The 16,760-nt window shown below is 42.5% G+C and overlaps 1 protein-coding gene across 3 annotated transcripts in view; it reads left to right on the forward strand.

Moving 5' to 3' along the window:
• gbf1 (golgi brefeldin A resistant guanine nucleotide exchange factor 1) overlaps positions 1 to 16,760 on the forward strand; it is a 93,327-nt gene that overhangs the window by 24,863 nt on the left and 51,704 nt on the right. The gene's annotated exons all lie outside the window — the stretch shown is intronic.

The following is a 16,760-nucleotide window of genomic DNA, read 5'->3' on the forward strand; positions in this document are numbered from 1 at the left end:
AACGACCGTTTCCTCCGCGGGCATGACAACGTAGTTTGACCGGTTAACGAGCAGCTGCAGGCGGGCTGCTGACGAGTCACTCCGCTCCTCTGCCTCGCTGGAGCTGCACTTCTCCCAACGCGAAGCAAACTTCTAAGCCGTCATTTGGATAAACTAACCGCACATTGGGGATCTAAACCCTTACTTTCTCGCATTAACAAATATGAAAACTTAATAAATTAACGACCCTTTCCTCCGGCGGCACGACGACGTTGTTATCGGCCGGCTAAACGAGCACTGCAGGCGGGTTGAGGAGTCACTCCTCCTCCTCTCCTCTGGTGCTCACTGCAGCAGCAGGCTGCACCCTCACTTCTCCCAACGCGGAGCTAACTTCTAAACAGCCGTCATTCGGATAAACTAACCGTACATTGGGGATCTAAACCCTTACTTTCTCGCATGAAAAAATATTAAAACTTAATAAATTAACGATTGTTTCTGTCGGCGGCATGACGATGTCGTTCGGCCAGGTAAACGAGCGCTGCAGGCGGGTTGAGGAGTCACGCCTCCTCCGCTCCTCTGGTGCTGGTTGCAGCTGGCTGCACCTCTCTCCCCAACGCGGAGAAAACTTCTAAACAGCCGTCATTTGGATAAACTAACCTCACATTGGGGATCTAAACCCTTACTTTCTCGCATGAAAAATTATTAAAACTTAAAGTGACGAAACAACAGCGCTACAGTGGGAAATAAAACAACCCGTAATGGCGGCGCGGCAGAAGTCGGGGTGGTGGAAGAGAGGTGTGTTTATGAAAGCAGGCGCCACGGTGACGTCACCGTAGGCGCAGAATCAAAATCTCGTAATTTTGTGGTGTGCAGCCTCATGAGCTACTCTGGCTTAAACAAAGAGCCCAAACGAAAAAACTCAGCCACTTTCAAACCCCAGGTTTTCAGGCAAGTTTCCACTGAGGTCCAACACCAGTATACATGTTTTAACAAGGAAAAATGCGATTTCCGGGTGATGACTCCTTTAAACATTTTGTAAACACAGCAATAGCTGAAGCTCCAGGAAGGGAAAACTTACATTAGCTGCTTTCAGGGTTATGCTCAGATTGGTACAGGTACAGTACATTACCACTTTACATTGCATCTTGTCTCGTTTTTGTCACGTGGTAAAGGTTAAGCCTACCACACACGTAAAGATATTCTGTCTGATTTTGCCCCGATTTTGCCCCTTCCGACCAAGATTGTGAAGTTCTCCCGACAATCGGCTCGGAAAACGGTCGACCCCGACAATCGTCACCGTTAGGATCAAAAGTTTGCTTGTGTGTGGGGGAACCCGATAATCCCGAGTCACCGTCGTGGAATGTGACGTGAAATTGAATGTAACCAATAAAGAAGCGAGCTGACTGAAGAACACGTAGCATAACAAACCAGTGTGGCTAACGTCTCCATGGCTACAATCAGATCACGTTTGATCATGCAAGATTTCTGGCGTGTCATGAGACAGATGTGCTGTATTTGGAATATCGGAGCACGCCACAAACAATACGATCAAAACTGTTCAGAGGTTTTTTATCTTTATGCGTGGGGTCTCTCACAGATAGAAAATCGGTTGAGATTTATAAAATCTTTATGTTGTACCGGGCTTTAGTTGACGCCGATATTTCGTCATAATTTTCATTGAGGAAAGCAACACTAGATCTTTCTCAGTGACAAACATATGACCAACTCATTAATGTACTGTAATGCGCCGTGTATAGAAAGAGGCTGACTATCTGCTGGCCAGGGAAACACACAGCGCTCTGTTGTTCCCTCAGACCACCCACCCCTTCAGCCCAGGGTAAACTGAAACAGCCTAGATTAGTATTAATCCCTCTTAATGCGGTGGCTCATAATTAGGCGACTTGAGACTAAGCCATCACACCTATCTACGATTTATTAAACACACACAGAGGATTTGCTGTCAAAGCTGTGCATGTATAAGGTGAGCAACATGTCTGAATACAAGTGGTATCTGTGTATGACTGATGATCCTGATGAGCTGTGCCCTGAATGATGCGGTCCCCTAATATTAGATTTTTAAACGCCAATAGAAATGACTAGAGATCGGAGCGGGAGAAAACGGATAGCCGATTAATCTCCTGGAGTGATGTGTGAAGACATCCAAACACCGCGGTTCAGAGATGGCATGAGGTCTGACACTTTTCCCCCCTTTTTTTTAAACAAATCGCTTTTGTACATCGCCACATTTTAGTGTTTTTAAGCACCAGCAGATTTCCAGAATCACTGCAGGCACCGTTTCAGCTTTACCACTCTTTGGTCGTGTCGTTGTCAAGTGAAAACAGACACCTTTGTAAACAACGAGGTAGAAACACCCGTGGTCACTCCCTGATTGGATCTCATCTGCCCCAGCTACTAATGCTGAAAGTAATATGCATAATGGATTACAAGTGTTCCTGACCTTGTTGTCTTTGCTAGCAGCTGTTGTCCAGTTAAATTCTACATTTTACCACTGCAGCTGTCTTTCCTGTTCCTCACTCATAGTATTTTGTGTGACAAATCAAGTGCGGAGTACAGTGTGCTTCCTGTTTACACTGGCTCTCACATAGCCAGTGGTCTGTATGGGGTTTTCAAGTGTGATAGTCTGGCAGTGATACTGTAGGTTTTCAATGTAGTGAATCGCCAGTGCCCACAGGTGGTACTTTGAGTGGGTCCCTGGGAAATTCAATGGGTCCCCAATTTAAAAAAACCCCATCAAAAAACGGGATATCGTCTGACGCCATGTCAACAAAATGGTGACCTGCCCACCATTCATTAGTATTTTTCATCACCGCCTAACCCCTAACCCTAACCCTATATATCTATTTCATTACAGCACGTCCCCTAAACGTTAAAACATCATCGACACAAATGAGCACAGCATCGAAAAGTCGAAACGTGGGTTTATTTACTATGAAGTTTGTATCTTTAATTGTTGAAATGAAATCCGCGGTGCCTGGCTAGTTGTTTTGGTAGCGGCTAAACTAGCATGTCGTGATACTGTGTACAGGGGATCATGTCTGCCCTGAGTAGATGCAAACAGCGCTTGTCTGGTCTGCTGACAACAAGGTTTCTTTTGCTAGTTACTGTGATTTTAAACACGAGTTGTCCTTTGAGATTTTAGGACGCGTACCTAGCAACATGGAGATTGTTTTTGATATGGAGCTAAAACTGTGGGTGTGGATGGACTGCGTAGCCTGGATGTGGCCTAAGATGCATATTGTTGGGTATTTCTTTAAGTTATCTCTGACTGGTTGAGAAAGTAATAAATGAGTAAATAATTAAACATTCAACAAACTAGGAACTGAACATCAAACTCAATGTTTAGCTTAACTTTTTGACTAAAGTCAGGAATCAGACTTGCACGTAGGGTCAAGTGCCAAACAAAAACCAACAACTTTATCATTGTCACCTCAAGTTGTTATAAATTCAACACAACCGTGACATTAATGTCACTTAGCATGGAGCCTCAATGTGACTGCCGTTCTGGAGAAGATGGTGACACTCTCTAAAGCAAGACCCTTGCTATATTTAAAAGAAGAATTATAAGGCTACGAAAACCAAACAAATTTTATTTTATAGTGATTATACACTTATACAAATATATTCATGATATTCAGACAAACTTGCCAATTTTTACACACTGGACCTTTAATTATCGGAACCAATTAATTACCAAGTAATAACACCAAAGTTTTAATACACTGAGGCAAGGATGCCCAAGCTGTCCACTGACTCCTGCTTTATTCTTTTCACAAACACCGTAGTTCCCCCCTGACATGTGTTAATAGTTAATACCATTGACCTGTGTGGAATCAATCAGATATCAAATTCAACTACATACACATCCAAACTTTAGAGCTTTTGAGAGGTGTAACAGTGTTTTCATTGTCACATCTTTATTGTCCTAAATCGAACGCCTTTTCTAGACTTCGATCATCTCTCTCTTCATCCTGCACACGGCCCCTGGCTTTTAACCTCTGGGCTTAGCTGTTGATTTACTGCTCTATAGAAGTCCTTAACCAGCCTCACCAGCAGTTAAAACACCAGCAGCCACTGTACAGCTGCCTGTCACAGTAATAGTCCTGAGATGTGGTTCAGCAGTAGTTCAGGAGGGAGAAGTGACACACTTTTAGAATTCAACATCTGATTTGCATCAGTATCTTGAGAATGATGGTGGTTATGTATGACCACGATCCCGGTTGCATCATATCACCATTACTAGCCGGTAATCAATTTCTATACCATTTCCTGAGTGGGAAGCTGGTGAGGGATTACAAGATGCACGACACAGGCAGGCAGGATTCAGGATCTTTGCCTGAAACTGCAGTTTCTAGTGTTAATTATTATAAAAATCGAAGAACTAGTAACTATTAAAGTTGATGAATTTCAAAATTAAAGGGGCTTATCACCCTACAGTTTACTACAAAACAGCTGGTGCTCTTTGGCGAGTCCAGACACTGTTTTCCAGAGATCAACAGACAACACCTGAGTTTGATTCATTGCTGGATTGCTGTCAGCGTACATCCAGAATTCATGGCCGTTGATTATGTTTGTCATTTTAATTGGCCTGCTGACTGCCTGCTTGCAGTGTTCTTTCCATGCTTCAGAGTTTGATGGATCGAGATCTGCCAGGTACCAAATTTGACTCCACAATCCAAATATGATTTCATATAATTTCTTTACGCAGTATTAAACGATTGTTGGCCTTCCAGTTTGACTGTTCCTTTAAGGGACGCACATTATTAGATTTTTCTGATATCTGATTATTGTCCAGTGCATACAATGTCCAGCTATGGAGCTGAGTGGTGATCCTCCCTCCTCTCCTCTCTGTCCTCCCTCTGTGTGGTTTACAAGAGCTGGACACATTTGTGATTCAGGGCTAGCTAAGCAGCTGTTAGCTGCTGAGTTTGCTGCTGTGCTTGTGACGGACGGAGCAGATGAACAATCTTCACATCTCTGCAGGTTGAAGTGCAGGTGTATCGATGGAGTTTAGGCTTTTATACTTGCACGGGTTTTTATTGCTCTTGCCTATAGCAGCTACGAGCGGAGTTTGTGTCATCTCGGGTAATCCTCTGTTTCACTTCACCGCTCTGCTGTGACGCCCTGTGTGTGTGTCTGTGTCTGTGTGTGTGTAACACTAACGCACACACACAGAGCTGGGGCAGTGAGATTCTGTAGACTAGTTTTTTTTAAAAACACAACAATGCACACACATTGGCATGAATTTTTACATCCACAGATGACAATAAAATACATTTTAGGATCTCATTGGCCATGACCGAGTTTGTGTATATAAAGTTGTGGATTCTTATTTCTTTCTAATTTTACTCATTAACAAATTGCTTATAGTTTTTAGTTTTTTTACATTGTACATTGTTGTGAGATACTGGTGCCACCACATCTGTCTTGGTCCTAATCGGTCTCCTGTACTTCATTTCATTCATGCAAAGAGACTGGTCACTCTCCATTGAGAATCTTCCTGGTAGGAGGATACTCTGTTGAAGAAAACTATTGGATCTGCCTTTACCCAATCGGTAATGTTTAGTCGTGCCGAACCGGCTGGAAACCAGTGAAGCTGCTGTGCTGGGCCATCGATTACTTCATAAACAACACTCTTGCTCCGGCTAGTTGCTAGTTGCCACAACTGAACAAATGGCTTTGCAAACATCCATCTGCGCCATCCATCTTATTGAACTACAACTTCAAACTCAGCACATAACCTCAACGTCATTGTCCTCAGACACGCCCTCTGTTCGCTGGGCGGTCGATCCTCTGCAGGAGAAAAGCCGCGAAAGCATTTCAGTCCCAAGCTAAAATTCAAATTGAGCCGAAGTACGGAAGGTTGAGCCAAGCTACCATCACATCCTCCATCAGTGAAAGAGTAACTGAATGTGACTGTGGCTCTATGCTTTCTGCTGATGCACGAGGACTCAGTGATTGACAAGCATCAGAATGTTCACAAGACTATATTTGCAGTTTTTTTGGGCTGGTTGTTGGTATAGTGGGAGTTGTTAATGCTAGCAGAAGTCCATCATTTTGAATTCAACATGCAGTTTTGGCACATTATTTCAGTCTTTTATTTCCTTTTGAAGAAGATCAAGAAACAGAACATGTCCTGTAGTTCAGGTTCTTATCCTGCTGCTTTGTATGGCTGTACAGTAAATGGAACTTTTGGACAGTCTGTGAAAGAGACTTGCATTATTTATGACACCATAAAATGTATTTGTTATCTAACTGTCATCACTAAGGTTATTCATATACTATATCCATTTATGGATCCATAATGTTTCAATGATGACAGTGTGACAGAACTATGGTTAACAACCCAAGTTGCAGCCATGTAAAAGTACAGTGAGCATTTCTTCTGTCCCAAAACAAAAAGATGGAGAATATTGGCTTGTTATCAACATATAACATCTAAACTATCCAGTTAATGTAAATAAGACTGAGCAGTAGTGGAGTGTTTCATGTGAAGAGACTGAGGTTTTGTGAACTCCAGCAGTTTCCTCAGCAGGCTGCTGTGATTCCCAGCAGAGAGCTGCAGCAGTCAGAGCCGATGTGGCCGTGGTGTGTTGTATCTTGTATGAACACACTGCAGAGCCGGTCTGTATAGCCTGTGGTTTCTGGAATCTTTCCTACCCCATGGGAATGCCATTAGTAAGGAGCTGAAGGAGTGCAGCAGGTGAAACAAATAAGGACGATAACCCCCACCCCACACACACACACACACACACACACACACACACACACACACACACACACACACACACACACACACACACACACACACACACACACACACACACACACACACACATACACATACACATACACACACACACACACACACAGCTTTGTCTCTCTTTTTTCTCTCTTCCCACATCTCATATATTCTTGCCCTCGTGGTTTCCTTGCTGTGGAAATAATTTCCCTTGTTTGTAGCCTTTTGCCAAAAAGCAAACTGGACACACACCATCTCTGCATCATGACCATCTGTGTCTCGGCCTTAAGTACAGCTTGACCACAACTAGATTATAATACTTAACACTATGGATGTGTGGAAATTTTGAGAAAACAAAATCGAAACAATGTCAGCTGATAGACATTTGAATTCTTTGTTCCAAATATTTGACTGATATTGAGCATGACATTCAGTGCTCTCTGGTGGACAAATGCTTCAAGCTAAAGGGGGTTAGCATTAATTCTGAAAGGGGATTGTCTAAGACAGATCCCAGCAGAATACAGTGGCTGAAAAGCAGATGTTTTCAGTGTTTGGCACACATTTTTCATTTTGCAGTAGAGGCAGGACTGTCTGTACAGTAGCAACCTGTAAGGAAGGAGCAGTCACAGAGTGGAAGGCTGGAAGCACATCCCCCAGGCTCTTAAATGCCAATGATTATTTATAAAAACTTGTGATATTTGGCAAAAAAAACTGGCCTGGAGGTATCATACAATACAAGCAGGAGTCTATGATTTTGAATTTCACATTTTCACATTTCGTGCATTATTTCGCCATTGCCACAAAGTGTTGCACTTGAAAATGGGACTGTGGATGTAGCACTTGATGACCATTCAAGGTGCTATACACATACCAACCCCAGTGCTTTTTTCCATCACATAAAGCACTTTCCTACCATAGACACACAGATGATACACCTCGAAGGAGTTTAGGGTTCAGTGTTTTGCCCATGGACACTTCCACATGAGGACTGAAGGAACCACCAACCTTCTGATTGGACATGAACAACCCATTCTACCTCTTCAGCCATGGCTGATTGCCTTTAGCCAACTCTGATCTGAGACATCAGATCAACTTGTGTTTTTACTATGGAGGCCCACAAGGGTCTGTGATTGACCTGGAAAACACTTGATAAATAATAATACAAATCAATATACTGTTATAAATTATTGACAGCTCCAATGAAAGACACACTTATTTAACTTTGTGGCGTGAAGTCATCTAAGCAATATAAACACAGGTTTAAACCCAGGCTCCAGACTAACTTTTTTCCCTAGGACCACAGTGGCCCCTAACTAAAAATTTTAGAAGCGCAAGCAGAAAATTTGCAAGCAAATACAGTATTCACATTTCCTTTTCATTTATGATCCTCACACACATTGGCCTGTCACCTGTAATGACAGAAACCAGAGTCTTTGAGTCGCCCCTTTCTCGTTTCACAAAAAAAAAAAAAAACAGCCAATTTACTGGTTGCACATGTGCAAGTAGATGAAAATTTAACTTGCACTGTCTCAAATTTTAGGGGCAAAATGGCTCCATTTAGGGGCAGTCTGGAGGCCTGTAAACAGAGCATGATAAAACATCCATTATTTATCAATACACTGAGCCTAAAGTATGTCCATCTATCACAGAGGGGGCAGCAGGCTGTGAAACACATTAAGTGGACAGTGGGGCCTTGCCTCTGTGCAAAGTATGCAGCATAGAAAATACATTTTATGTACAGGATAACAGGTGCAGTGGATGCCTGGCTCCAGCTCAGCCAAGGTTTGGTAATGAAGTCATGCTGTTTGAATGCACCTGCTGGAGTTTTACTGGCTCTGCTTTTTTTGAGGTGAAACACAGTTCTGCTGAAAGGAATTGTCTTTGAACCTGACAAAGTATTGTGCTTCAAGCAAACAATTTTTAGAAATCCAAGGAATGCACGTTGTTCTGAAGCTCAGTCAGACTGGTTGTATTGTAAAATAGAAAAAGTTCCCCAACTTTATGGGAATGCGTCTCTGTCTGCTGCAGTCAGATAGAAAGATTACCTCCAAACAGAAGTGTGAAGTCAAATGTATGAATACATTGAATTAGGAAATGATCTAGACCTAACGTCTCGGTTCAGGGGCCGCAATGAGTTTTACAATTTGAAAGCCGAGCCATTATCAGTTGGATGGAGCCATTGCAGAGTGTTTGTGAAGTCATATAAATGAATGACATGTAAAAGCCATTACAGTTACCTACAAGTAAAAGAAAACTTGCATCAAAGTTTGTGGTCTTTGCTATAATATGGACAATCTTGTACCAATATTTGACAGGCTGGATTAAAAAGCCCATATGGCCGTTGTTTTCCCATGCCTGGTCTAGAATCAAGAAATTATTTTAAATCAAAAATCGTGTTGAATTATGAATCAGTTTTGAATCAAATCTTGACCAAAAGCGTCAAGAGAACTGAGCATTGTGAGACTGCTATCAGATAATAATAGGGCTGCCCCCGACCAAGGATTTTGTTGGTCGACCAGTAGTCGTCACTTATAGCGATTAGTCGACTAATCACACAGGCTGTGTGACTGGTGGTGGGGGGGGGGGGGGGGGGGTATGCGGCGTGGAACGGTGCGGGCATAGACATATGGGTGCAGGTCTCTGTCCAGTCATTGATTTTGACTTAATTTTGACAAGACACGGCTCCAAATGTTTTTTTTTTTTTTTCCTGCGACCAATCGACCAATGAAATTTTGGTCGGCTAATGATTTTTTGGTCGACCAGTGCTTGGTCGACTATTTGGGGGCAGCCCTAGATAATAAATAACTAAAAATGGTAGAATAGTAGAATACTGCCATACAGCCATTGATGATGACACAGATATTAGCTTAACCGTTCAGCACGCTAATGTTTTATCCCATGATTGTGCAATTGTTTGCGTTTCCATTGCATGACCCTGCAAATAGATGCATAAGACTTCTTATTTGGCATCACTAAGGCCCTGTCCACATGTACCCAGGTACTTTTGCAAACACAGTTTTTCCCTCCTCTGTTTAAAATAAAATCCACATCCAAATGATTGAACCAAACACATAGAAACGTATCCGGTTTGGGCCGCTTGTGTTTACATGTGGACGTGGTCTTCATTTATTATAACCTGGAAACTGTTTGATGTGTTTAAGTACTTAGTATTTTATCTATCCTGAAGTAAAATGGCAAGATGTAGTCGTTGCTCTTCACAAGGAGAAGAGCAATGGCATCTTTTGATTGACTTGGTAATTGTTTTACTTTTTACTTAATCGTCTTTTTGTTCTGGAAGGCTATTGGTCGTGTGCTTGTTGATCTTTCTCCCACCTTGAACAATCCAGTAAGAGTGTTCTTGTAAATACAAATGCAAACTATATTCCATGTGGTCCTTTAGGAAATGTTCTCTTGCAGTAGCCATTACAGCCTCCCAAGCATTTGGTAAAGTTTTAATTTCTCTGGGGCTTTCAAATTGCCTGTTTAGTTTGCGCCGAGGCATTGTTCCAAGCGTCTATAAAATACCACTGCGGCTCGATGAAATGACCATATGGAGCTCTATAGCATTGTTCGATCCTAATTGCCCCCCGTTCTACAAGTTGTCAGTTTCCTTCTGGAGAACACAGGGACTGAGGGCAGAAAAAAAGAAGAAGAAGGGATGAAACGGGGTAGGAGCTGACAGCTGAGGAGGCTGACACTCATCAAACTTGTCCCAGCAGATGGATGTGGATGCTGTCGTGCAGGACTTTGTTCAGCAGATGAACAGCAGAATCCTCTCCAGGTTTCATTTAGCCTTGCTGCTCTTGTTAAAACGTTGCCGCTCTCCTCAGCGCGAGGAGCCTTGGCATCGCAACCAAGGACCCCGACTCTTAATTTTAGCACCTGAAGAGGTCCAGATCAATAACCATCAGTGTTTGGTTTTGGGCCACTGCGTCGATCAAGGGGAGGAGGGGAGGGAGGAGGAGGGGAGGGGAGGGGGGGCTCAACCTCTCCTCATCTGCTGCTCCCACTTTCCCTGCCTCTCGCTTCCCTTGCACTCTGTGTCATTTTGTCTTGTCCATTTTCATATGAACCCTTTGGAATGTCTTAGTTTTCTGCATTAATTGACCATTTAATGTGATCTGATCTACATCTAAGTCACAAGTATAAACAAACACTATGTGCGTAACCTGATACCACACAAACAATTCTAATATTTCATGTCTTTATTGAACATGTCCATTAAACATTCACAGTGCAAGTGGAAAAAGTAAGTGAAGCCTTGGATTTAATAAGTGGTTGAAGCTCAACCAAACGTTTCCTGTAGCTGCAGATCACAACTGATCAACACTCAGGATGAATTCTGGACCGTTGGTCCTGACAGAACTGCTTCAGCTCAGCCGTGTTATTATAGGATGTCATGTCTGGTGTGAATGGCTCATTCCACAGCATCCCTATTGGATTCAGGTCTGGCTCTGACTGGGCCGCTCCCAAAGGTGGAGTTTCTTTTGTTGAAGCGACTCTAGATGATCTAGATAGTAGATTTACTTCAATGTTCAGGCTCATCGTCCTGCTGCATCACATAACTTCTACTGAGTTTCACCTGGTGGAGCCACCCTGACATTATCCTGTAGGAAGCCTGGATAAACTCTGGAAGTCATTCTGCCCTCAATGATGACAAACTGTCCAGGCCCATATTTACATGCTGCTATGCAGGCCATTTTTATACCAATACGGACAAAAAATACAAACAAAAAATAAAATAAATGAAAAAAATAAAAAATAAATCTTGGTTTCATCAGTCCACAAAATGTTTTCCCGTTAGTGTTGTGGCAAAGCAAAGCAATTATTGCAGACAACTAAGAAATTCCAAAGGGTTCACATACTTTGTCTTGCAACTGTATAAAAGCGAGTCAGCCACAGTATCTTTCAACAGACATAAGCCTGTAAGACTTCACTTTGCTCTATGATAAAAGGTTTAAATGATCATCTGAGGTCCAGCAGTAAATGTGAGGGAGGTGATGCAGCTGATGTGACACATCCGAGCGGCAGCTTCACGTCTCCATCCTTTTGTAATTTTAATGAATCAACAACAAATGAGCCGGGGCACTGGGCGGCTGCAGTGTTTGTATTTCTCTGTGAATCTCTCTCCTTCCCTCCAGCACCTCCAGCACCACTGTACCTTGATACTCATTTCTGTGGCAGCCCTCCGTCACACAAACACACATCCATGCATGCACTCTAACAGCTGTCTAGTTTAGAAAATTGACTTTTTGTTTGCATAGCGTCACATACAGAGAATCTCACTCGGCTTGTTTAGTCTCTTTGTACAGCAGTGTGGAAATGAACAGAGTCAGATGACTAGAATTCAAACTCTGTTCTTGATGCTCGGGCAAAGGAGTCATTTAAACAATAATACTAATATATATAAATAAATGAATGAATCAGACTTTGGGATTAGAGGATGTGTAAAAGACCACCCACTAGGGACAGTATCTGTTATGTAAGGTGATAATACTCCACAGTTTATGGTGACGTGGTTGTTGATGATTAATGAGCAGACCTGTGCTGGTCCATCACTGGGACGACAGGACTGGACTCTGGTCCTGATGCAGACAAACATGTGACAGGACAGTTGGTTCAGATCAAGGGGGGGCCACAATGAGTTTTAAAATATGACAGCAGGCCAGTACCAGATGGATGGAGTGTGTTTAGTGTGAATATAAATAACCTGGAAAAGCCAATTACCTCACAGTAAAAGAAAATTAACATTCAAATGACATTGAGTTTCAGTGGGATAGGAGCAGTGTTGTTGCTCACCCTTTTTTGCCAGTGAATCAAAGTTTGTGGTCTTTGATATCATTTGGACAATTTTGTAAAAAAAAAAAGATATTTCTTTGGGTGTTTCTTGCCTTTATTTGACAGGACAGTGTAGAGCAGTGTTTTTTAACGTTAGGGTCGGGACCCCATGTGGGGTCGCCTGGAATTTAAATGGGGTCGTCTGAAATGTCCAGTAAGTGATGATAAAAATTACTGATAAAAATATTCTTTTAACTAATTATTATTCTTTTTAAAATTATGATTAATAACACCACACTCAATCTTAAAGGGCTAGTTCAACATTTTGGCAAATTGGCCCATTGCCATAATTCCTAATAGCAGTAGGTTCATTACCTTTATTTGTCGGTGTAAGATATTTTTAGAACGGGGGAGCAGAGCCGCGAGCCGCTCAGAGCTACGCTACGGAGGCTAATGGGATTTCTTGGTTTCCCTCATCAAACTCATCAAATACACAATCCAACAACTCCAAAACGCTCTGGTGGACAAGTTGTGACCTGCACATTCACCACACTATGAGATAATAACACAACGTTACCAGACAGAGTTGTTTTTGAGGTAAATACAGAGACTGCTTGCTGAAAAACTGTCCCTGAAGGCAACGCGCATCAGCGGTTTTGCATGAATTTACCTCTAAAACAACTCCGTCTCGTAACGTTCCATTATTATCTCATAGCGTGGTGAATGTGCAGGTCACAACTTGTCCACCAGAGCGTTTTGGAGTTGTTGGATTGTGTATTTGATGAGTTTGATGAGGGAAACCAAGAAATCCCTTTGGCCTTTGCTCTGAGCAGCTCGCCGCTCGGCTCGGCGGTTCTAAAAATAGCTTGCACCGACAAATAAAGGTAACAAACCTTTATGACGATTCTGGCAATGGGCCAATTTGCCAAAATGTTGAACTATCCTTTTAAACAACTGTATTCTATACTTTCACTTTCTCGAATATAAACCAAGTTCAAATAAAATGCAGCACAAAAATATCTGAGCTGCGATCACATAACTGCACGTGATCGGGGGTCGCCAGAAATTTGTGATGTCAAGGTCACAAGCCAAAAAGGTTGGTAACAACTGGTGTAGAGAGACAGGAAAACAGGGATAGAGACCGGGAGAATGATTCGCTACAACATGGGAGTGCTCTCCAACCACTCGACCACTGAGCAGCCCAATGTTGTACCGATATTTGATGAGTCGGATTAAAAAGCCCAATGGGCCGTACATGGCCGCTCATAAACAGCCTTTGTATTAAATGTGTTAAAGTGAATGGTAGTTTTCTTCTCCAGTACCCTCCTCTGTGTACCTGTACTCTCTGCTGCTGGTGTTGTTGGCTCAGGTCCTGAAACACAGAAGCCAAGCTGAAACATTTGTCTGTGTTAAACTGACTGCTCTGGTTGAGTGTTGACACTTTTCACGTTGTTCTTTGTGCGTTTTCCCCTCATGTTGTCCGGACAATGAGGTACGCCTGCATCGCCTCTCTGTGTTCTAAGCCTTTTCTGCTCCAGTGCCAATAGATGTGCATGTGTTAAAGTCAGCCTCTGTTTGGCAGTTAGCCGTCCTCTACTTGAGGCGCTCTCCTGGGGGGCAAAGGTTCACCCCCCGGCCCTTCTGCCTCTCTCTTTGCTGGGGTCATTTGGAGAGGTAATCCACACATGGCTGGATACTCTCACTACAGCACCCAGCGAAAAGATTAGGCTCCAGCATGGTAAAGGTAGATAGGATTAGCCTCATGGTGAAACGTAATGGGCTCATTTCACACACACACCTTTTTTTTCTCTTTTTTTTGTGGTATTTGTTTTTTTTTTAAAGGTCCAGTGTGTAATAATTGGCTAGGTTTATTTGCAAAATCTGAATATACTATTCATGAATATAATTGTATAAGTGTAGCATCGCTATGAAATTAAATTTGTTTGGTTTTCGTAGCCTTATAATTATTCTTTTATATATCCATCAGGGTGTGACTAAAATTTGGTGGGGTGAGGTGTGTCTACTTGTTCCGTTATTGGTCAGTGTAGCCTAAACATTAACTTTATATTTTCAATATTTAAACTGTTTCACAATAAAATGTGAATTTAAAACATTATAGTTTCTGCATTTATCTAAGTATTTATCAGTAATACAGTGAAAATTAGAGGAAATATGAAAATTTATTTTGCAAGTCGATTTCAGTGTGCGCCCCTAAATTTTCTGCTTGCGCTCCTAAAATTTCAAGTTAGGGGCCACTGTGCTCCTTGTCAAAAAAGTTAGTCTGGAGCCCTAACCATAGAAAGGGTCTTGCTTTAGTGTGTCGCCATCTTGCGCCGCCATGTTTGTAATGGAAAATCCATCCAGCCAGAGAGCATGTTTCAAGAGTTTCGTGTTTATGAATAAACCAACAAAGAAGGAGGAGGAAACAGCAGACATATTGTAAAATGGTTTAGATCTTCACCTCATCGCTCCATGTTTCTGAAATACTCCCAGTCGTCCCACTCGTGGTAAACAAGTTTTTTGTCCTCGGAGGCCACCGTCACTTTGCCGATGGGAGGGGTGAGTGCGAGCGAGCAAGCGAGCACTGCAAACTAGAATCTGAACGCTGGATATCACAGTTTTAACCCCCATTTTACACCCTGGACCTTTAAGTTAAAAACTGGCGTTGGGCTCGTGCACGCTCTTAAACGGGGACCTGTACCTCACAAACCCAGCCCATAGATGACAACATGCACAGCTGGGTGAGCTGCTATAATCCCCCCCAACCCCCAACCACCACCCCACCCCCTTTTTTTTGTTTTTTTATTTTGGTCAATGTCAGCCAGAGGTCAACCTGGTTATAGAATGATTGCCTCACCATGGCTGCAGCCGTCGTTATTTATTTCACTCCACTCCACAAGCCCCGGAGATTGAGTTGAAGTACAGAGCCTGTATTTAGACTTTATTTAAGAAGATTGGTTGTGGCCACCCACAGACTGCTCCTGTCATCCTTGTGTTCACCGATGGCCGGCCGGATCAATACAACACAATTGAGTTTTCCAATCTGCGGTCTTTGGGAATGCAGCTAGAGCACTTACAGGGTGATCGCTTCTGATGAAGTCTTCATCAGGATCTATTGACAGATTCATTTGAGCACCGTCAGTCCACCCTTACTACATGTTTTTTTCACACTGTAAAGTAATGGGACACTAAAACCCTATTTAAAAAGTTTTCTCGGCAGCTGATGGAGAGATTGAAGCGGCAGAGCCGTCTCACTCCGCCAAGTTAACACGTAGTCTTATTTTTTTTATTTTGGTTAAAACCCAAGTTTGTGGTTTTATGGCGTTTTTCACGGACCGGTTTGGTTTATTTAGCGTTCATTCATGGCTAAATTTAGCCTCGGTGTCACCCTTCACCCTTTTAATCAAAACTGCTCCACGTTTTCAGATGGAACAATTATTCAAATAAAAAACCAGATGAAAAAATATTCAGTAAAGCAGCAATCACAAGATTTGCTTTTGAAAGCGAGGCCTAAAGGTGACCTGGCGGCCGATAAAGGGACTGTGCAAATTGCCAAATGATTTCATATTTAATTTCTAAACAAGCCCCAGGGCTATTGGATATCACACACTAATTCACAGCCGTTACATGTACACCTTGGAGATCGCTTTGACACTCGGTGCTTTTGATGTCCGAGCTGTTTATTCTTGTCTGGAGTGGAGCTGCTTTTAAGAAAGCCATAATCCTCCTGGTATTGCTGCGGCCAGCGATCCTCTGGCACAACATCTCCCAGTGGCATGCGTGACTCCGCTCATTTTCCACATTGTTGTTTTACCTGTTTTGTATTTATGCTTCCCCCTCTTGACCCTTTTTTTTTCGGCGAACTCTCTGGAGAAACAGAGGCTGCTAAAGTCCGGGTGGGTTTCCCAGAGAGAGAGAGGCCGAGCCAACTGATCACTGCAGCTGGCTTTAATAAACTGGAGGATTAGATCGGTCGGCCTTATTGGCACTAAACACTGAGATCATGGCTTGTTTCTGATGGCTTGTTTCTGATATTTTACTGTGTCAATTACACAATGATTCTTTATTTGAGGTGTATTTTTTCTCTAAAGACATTTCAAGATTATTTAATTTGAGTTAAAAAGGTTTGATTTCATTCTCCTATTTCTGCCTTGACATACAAGCAGCAGGATGATCAATTTATTCACATTAGAATAATGAGCAGTGGTGCCTTTCATGCTGAAGAGCTTTATGACTTTGCCTG

This window comes from Trachurus trachurus (assembly GCF_905171665.1).
Source record: "Trachurus trachurus genome assembly, chromosome: 15".
Lineage (NCBI taxonomy): Eukaryota > Metazoa > Chordata > Actinopteri > Carangiformes > Carangidae > Trachurus > Trachurus trachurus.